We start from the raw sequence: 7,834 nt of genomic DNA on the forward strand, positions 1-7,834 counted from the left end.
AGGAAAAAAGGAGGGCATTGACTTGAGTTGCCATTAAGTTCAAAGAGGGGAGAATACTAGCTTGTGATGAACCTTTATAGTCAGAGTTATTAATAGGGAGTTCTTTTTTATAGCTTTTTGAAAATATCACATTTATGAAGAGTGCTAAATTATCCAGGGTTATTGTTTGGCATGTGTTGACTGGTCAGTTTTAAGTTGATAAAATTAAAATCTTTTCTATCTCTGAAGAGGCGAGAAGAGTACAAAATTCCTTTCTCAGGGTTGTAGCATACAGATTTAAAATAGCACTATCAATCTAGGGAAATACAGTTCTGGCTCTTAGTTGGGTACAGATTGGTTCAAGGATCATATTCAATGAGAAGTTATTAATGTTTCAGAGGCAACTAAAAGGACACATAAAATGATGTTCTGCAGGGGTCTGTCTAGGGCGGTAATATTTAACATTTTATCAGTGACTTGGATGATAAAATATGGAACATGCTCATAAAGTTTCACAGAGGACTCTAAGTTGGAAGACATAACAAGAACCTTGGAAGACTGACTTATAATTCAAGATGACCTTGAGAAGTCAGCAGAGGAGTCATTCATGATCAGGTTTATATCTACCAGGTAGCTTAATGAGTGAGGTTTGAACAATTAGCAAAATGATAAAAAGAGGGGCATGGATAGACAAATATGAAATGCACTAAATACGAGTAACTTGGTAAAGACAAGTTGTACCAGAAAGAAGCATGCATGATACTGGAGGGTGGAAATAGCATAATATACAGGATTATGGCTTAGTTTGATTCTCTATGATTTAAATTAAGAATGATATAATAGACTGGGAAATACTCAATAAAGGCAAAAAGGAAAGAGCAATAAGAGGAAAAGTGAAATGACTTATGGTGCATGGGTACAGGGAAGTGAGGCCAAAGTCACTTAGGTGGGGAAAAAGGAGATGGAATGAATGTGTATCAGCCCTTAAGGTGGGGGTAAAATTGTTACTGATGTTAAACAGGGCTTGCATGGGACTCTTCCAAGCTATTCAGCTGCTATTGTTTTTCTCTGTACCACAAGCCTGGGCTGGTCCAGAGCTGACCTAGGCATGAAAACTCCTCCCTGCCTACCATTCCCAGCCTCTTTGGAGTGAATGAAGGCTCTGTCCAAGGGCTCATTCTGTCATGAGCTAGTCATGGGTAAAGGGTTCCAAGGACTTCCCTACATAGCGTCAGATCCGAGCCTTGGAGTGGCTGGGAGTGGAGGCGTTGCTCAACTGATCCTTGGTGGAGGTGCTTTTGGCCTCATGGAAGGTGTAAGTCTCACTATCATTTAAGGAGCATGATATTAGCTTTTCTACTATATTTAATAAAACTAGCTATAATTTAAAAATTTGTTTATGATGCATTGCCAGTAACAGTTGCTTTGTTGAAGGACCCAGACTTATTGATTTTTTCAGGTATAGTTCATGATTCTTCCTTTCCAATTGCTTTTATTTATTTATTTTAGCATTCTTCTAGCTTCCTTTTGTTAAAAAGTATGCATATAGTTCATGCCACTTATAGCTCACTGATTTACATGTGACTTTAGCATTGAACCCCCACCTGTAGTTGTTCAAATCATTTAATAATATAATTGTTGGCTGCTGTCAGGGAGGATGTCTGCTTGGTCAATGCAGAAAGTAACATTGCAGCCATGATTGAGGCTAATTGTGAGATTTTTGGTGGGGGGTATCATTCAACTTAAATATTCTCTTTTTACCAAAAGATTGGTTGGCACAGATTATTCTTACTGATACTGGAGAAAAGTATGTAAAGAAAGAAATAGTGAGAGCCTGTGCCTAGATAACAGACAGCAGGTATGCCTCCAAGAGTGCATTGGAAGGGTGTAGATATCTTCAAGAGCCCAGTAGTGGGTTAAGAGCTGTAGCAGAAGAGTCATAAAAACCAAATGTTAAAGACTCTTCAAAGTTGAATTTACAACAAATCACAAGAAGACTTGGGATTTTAATTACTGCCTTTTAATTACCAATAAAAGAAGATAATCCATTTTGAATATACTTTTATACCAGTGATTCTCAATATTGGCTACACATTGGAGTTGGCTCACCTACTTTTCAGAATATTGCTGCTGTGTCCTAGAAATCAGAGATTTTGACATAAAGGGTCTGAAGTAGTGCCTGGGAATTGGGATTTCAGAAGCTTCCCAGGTGATTCTATTGTATGGCCAAGGTTATAAACCACTGAGTTATATATACCATGTCTTATGCCATGTGGCTGGAGCCAGTAACAACAAATTACTGGCAGCAACATTTTTACGCTTCTTACAGTGCTCCTGTCCTGACTCTCTAGCTGTCTTCCTCTTCACTTTTGACCCTCTAACAGTTGTTTCTGCATTTGCTGCCCCAGTCTCACCTGGGTATAACAGTAGGCTTTGTTTTCCCTGATTTTCACCTTACACATTTCCTCTCATTTTACTTGGCTTTCAAAATCGTAAAATTGGCCTGCATGGCTTGCACCCTAGCTTGGCTAGCCCCAGAGGTTGAGCCCAGTGGATAGTAATATTCCAATACAGGACAGCATGGAACAACTTGAAATGTGAAACCACTCAGGTTATCTATGTGGTCATATTTAAAAGGAGTGAAATCGAAGAGGATCATGAAATGAGAAGAATCTCAGGGTAAAACAACAATGAAGTCGCGACCCTTAATTGTACATGGCTGAGATTTTTGCTTCCTTGATGAATACCAAAGCAATACTTTATATTATTTGTGTTTTTTTAAACATATGTATTTATGATTACATAAACCCTAAAGCCAAGTATTTGTGTTAATTTTATCATATTTTCTTGGTTATTCTTAGCCAATATTTTAAAATTATTTAAAATCAAGCCCCAGGGTAAATATATTTTCATATTTCATTATTATTATGGTCCAGGTAGACTCAAATGATAGCTTCTCTCAAAATTTTGAATCATGAAGTTGCAGAACAAGATGAAGCATCCAACACAAAATGGTGTCTCATCAAGTCTATGCTGTCTGGTTCTACCATATGGCATAATCACAACTATTTTAATATTTTAAAAATCAAAGTTAACAACAGGCTCATCGTACCACTAAGATGACAATTTCTTTGATTCAGATATCAAGTCTGAAACTACTTCTTTGATATCATTAACAATGCTCCATTCAATCTTATTTACACAATAGCTGTCCAATAAAATCTTATAGTTTGAAAGTGCCTTAACTCTTGGGTCTCTCCTAAATTATTTATATTCTCCTCTCTCATCCTTTTTCAATCTCTTCTTTTTCCATGCTACTGTCATCTATTTGTTTATTTGTTTTTATTCTTTCTGCTTCAAAGGGAGAAGGGTGACGGATGTCCCTAAAATTTCAAATAGTAACCTCCTGAGATAGAGGTCCAAGTTCTTATCTTCTTCAATAAACTTTGTTGAGGTCCTCAAAATTATCTCCCTATGATCAGTGTTCTAAGTTTCTGGCTGCCTGCTTATCTTGTCCCAATTCATCATGAAAGAAGATGTATTATGTAGTAGATAAGATCAGTCATTTTCTCCGGCACAAAATCTGGAACCCTTTCAACTATTAATATAGCTGAGTGGATGTTATTTTACTTTAATCAAACTATTTTAATCTTTCTATGCTATGTGGGTTTATGCTCACAAATTTCTGTAATTCCTAAGAATATGCAATAGCTACAATAGATGTTAAGATCAGTGTCAGGGTTACTATCTGTGAACAACACCAGAAAAGAATTTGGTTTCTTTATAGCATTGACCTCAACAGAGTCTGATGTTTAAATATGAACAATGTCTTATGTTATATATTTAGTTAGTCCAGAGTGAGGGCAGGCAAATTTCTTTTAGGGTCTCTTCTGATATTTCTGTTACCTCTCCCTTTTTTGTGGTCTAGTTTTTCTTTCCTTCATTCAATAAACCACTGTCCTCTGTTGACCCACATTTTCAACCTGGAAGACAGGCATCTAAAAATTATTTTTATTAAGAAGTTCATTTTGGAACTGTATTATTGTCCTGCGTACTGTGCATCTTAAAGGAGGTACCTAAGAGAAGGATTTCATAACTCAAAACAAGGAAACTCTTATAGAAGGAATGTGAGATAATGGGTTAAGTCCTTTTGCCTAGGAACCACCGCTCAAATAATATTGTCATTTTGCCCCTTGAGAAGGCAGAACCAGCCCAGCAGAGACTTGCTTGGGCTTCCTCTGGTTTGGAGAACTCCTAGGCTGAGTGAGAGCCACCTAGATATAGAATTATTATATCACTTCTGGTTTCTGCTGAAGCTTTGAAACTCCCTGGGGTGTTTTACACCTATTAATAAAATATAGGACAAAATTGAATAATGGTGTCTGTTTCCATAAAAAGGAAATAAGACTCAACGGACCTTCCTCCCAAAGTGCTTTCATAAATAACAAGAAATTAATGCCCGCCACCAATTTTCTAGGCTTTTTTTTTTTTTAAGACTAGAATCATATTTTCCAGTTAATAGTGACCTATTTTTGAGCAAGATTCTCATCTTGTTCCAAACCTTTAGGGAGATAATTACCACACAATGGGTTCCCTATTTTTAGCAAACAGAGGAACCTGTCCGTTGTGATCACGAGCTTGCTGCATTGCATACATTTTATGTCTGATTTCTTCCCACTCCTTACACTTCCTCCTCAGCTGTGGGCAATTAGGTACCACATAGATGATGACAATTTTATTCCAGGTTGTGTCAATAGTTTTACTTTATATCTGGATTTCTGCTGGAAGGTTCATCTGCAACCAGTGCTTTTACAAAAGTATACCCAATGGTCATAATGAGTTTAGGGTGCACAGAGAGGCTGATAATGAATTTGAAAGAATTATAGAAAAAGTACCCTAAATGTAACATGGCCCAAACATCTAGATCTGCAATGCCTTTTTTGTATACAAAAATTAGCCTATTAGCCTTGATTTAATAAGCAGAGAATCTGTTTTATTTCATTTAACTTACACCTCTGAAAGCAAACTCATTTTTACTGTTCTAGCTTATGAATGATGAGCTTATTCTTTCAGGAGTAAGTGTGGGTGGAAAATAGATAGGGATTTTTTTATAACATGAGTAGATAAAATACCTATTTCCTAGGGTGCATATTAGATCATAATGTAAAAGCACAGATGATGGTAAATTGAAATGGTAGCACTTTCTAGCAATGTAATTAAATTGGAACCCCCAAATTTAAAAGGTTATGGGACTCGAAATGACTATGAAATAAAAGTATTATGTATTAGTCATCTGTTACTGTATAATAATACTACTACAAACTCTAAAATTAACATGTTTATTATCTCACAGTTTCTATGGGTTTTAGCAGTCTGGGAACAGTTTAGTTGGGTTCTCTGCTTCAGGGTTTCACAAAGCTGCAATTAAGGTGTTGGCTGGGGCTGCAGTTTCATCTGAGACTCGCCCAGGGAAGGATCTGCTTTCAAGCTCACATGAATGTTGGCAGCATTCAATGCTTTGCAGGCTGCCAAACTGAGGGTCTCAGTTTCTTGTTGCTTGTTGGCAGAGGGCCACTCTGTGACCTCTCTCCATATGGCAACTCCCAACACGGCAACTTGCTTTGTCAAAGCCAAAAAGGGAGAGAAAGTCTTTTCTCAAAATAGACATTACAATCTATGTAATATAATTGTGCACACACACATATGCACACACACACATAATCATGTACATCCCAATAAAAAACAAAATTAGGATGAACTTAGCAGCAAGGTAAATGAGACAACATATGTAAATTACTGTACATAGAAAGTGCTCAGTAGTTGTACTTAATGAAATAACATCTTGTTACAGATGTATTTTTAATTATCACTTAGTGTATATTTGGCTTTACAGAATAAATGGATGAAGAATGAATTAAATCAGTAGACTACAGATTTTCCTGACCTTAAGAACTTCCCTAGGTGCTTGTTAAACTACACATTTTCAGGTCCTACCCTTGGATATAATGCTCAAGTAGGTCTGACTGGAGTTGATGATTCTTTTGATCAAACAACTTTATGAAAAATTTATTTGTGTTAGAAATTGTTAAGCAAAGTAAACAGGTGAAATACTTATAGAGTGTAAATAACCACAACTGTACATGATTATTATGTACGATGGATTGAGGATATAATTGGAAGTCCTAAACAGATCTGTGTGGCAGAATGTGAGGTGAATGGTGTGTAACTGTTCTACTTATTGGTTGATAAGAAGCTGAAGGGGAGAATGGCAGGGATTGGTGGTCTCCTAAATGAAAATTAGAATTATTCAGTCATAAGAAAAATCAGTTGAGGACAAAAGATTTAAGAGAAGAAAGAAAGGGAAGCAAAATTGAGGGTTTTATATGTACAAAAATCAATTCTGATACCTTTATATTCTTAACAAAGGAAACGAAACATTGAGATTATTTGAGATTAGACATGAGGAAAGAGGGTCTGAGAATACTGGCACATGTGACAAGAAGGGAAAATCTAGGGGGTAGAAATGAACCAGTGAGTCCCAGATGGGGGCCTCCAATTTTGAATATCAAGAGTATTCTATCTAAAGAGGAAATTGAGGGTGCACTGAACTTAGATGGGTGTAAAGAACATGACTCAATTCTGGCAAAGATGTGAGATTTTAACCCACTTAAAATGTCAAGAAATGTTTTATTACAATAGTTTTATAATATGTTTTGAAAAAGGGAGGGTGATGCCTCTAATTTTGTTCTTTTTGCTCAAGATTTCTTTGAACAGTCAGGATCATCTCTGGTTTCATGCAAATTTTAGGACTTTTTTTTTCTATTTTTGTGAAAAATGACATTGAAATTTTGATAGGAATTGTATCTGATTTGTAGATTGCTTTGGGTAGTATGGACATTTTAACAATGTTAATTCTTCCAATTTGTGAACATAAAATATCTTTTTATTTATTTGTATCTTCTTCAATTTCCTTTACAATGTTTTATGGTTTTCAGTGTATAGATAGATCTTTCACTTCTTGGTTAACTTTAATCCTAAGTATTTCATTTTTGATGTTATTGTAAATAGGATTGTTTTCTTATTTTCATTTTTTGGATAGTTCATTGTTAGTATATAGTAATGCTACTGATTTTTATATGTTGATTTTTTAACCTGTAACTTTCCTGAATTTGTTTTACATTTTAATATTTTTTGATGGAATTTTTAGGGTTTCCTATATATAAGATTATGTAATCAGCAAGCAGAGACAAGCATGTTAATGGAATAAAAACAGACACATCAACCAAAGGAATAGGTTAGAATTCCCAGAAATAAACTGAAGTACTTATGATCAATTGATTTTTGACAGTTTCCATGAACACACAATGGGTAAAGGATAGACTTGTCAATAAATGATGCTGAGAAAGCAGGATGTCTACTTGCAGAAGAATAAAATTGGACCCTCATATCATATGATATACCAAAATAAACTCAAAATGGATGAAAGACTTAAACATAAGACCTGAAACTATAAAACTACTAGAAGAAAGCATAGGGAAGTCTGGGCATGGTGGCTTGCGTCTGTAATCCCAGCACTTTGAGAGGCCAAGGCAGGTACATCTCTTGAGAGCAAGAGTTCAAGACTAGACAAGCCAACATGGCAAAACACCATCTTTACTAAAAATACAAAATTTAGCTAGGCGTGCTAGCAATGCTGTAATTCCAGCTCTACTCAGGAGGCTGAGGCAGGGGAATCACTTGAACCTGGGAGGTGGAGGTTGCAGTGAGCCAAGATTGCACCATTGCACTCCAGCCTGGGTGCCTGGGTGACGGAATGAGATTCTAGCTCAAATAAATAAATAAATAAATAAATAAA

Source organism: Rhinopithecus bieti, unplaced genomic scaffold (assembly GCF_001698545.2).
Source record: "Rhinopithecus bieti isolate Rb0 unplaced genomic scaffold, ASM169854v2 scaffold_5026, whole genome shotgun sequence".
Lineage (NCBI taxonomy): Eukaryota > Metazoa > Chordata > Mammalia > Primates > Cercopithecidae > Rhinopithecus > Rhinopithecus bieti.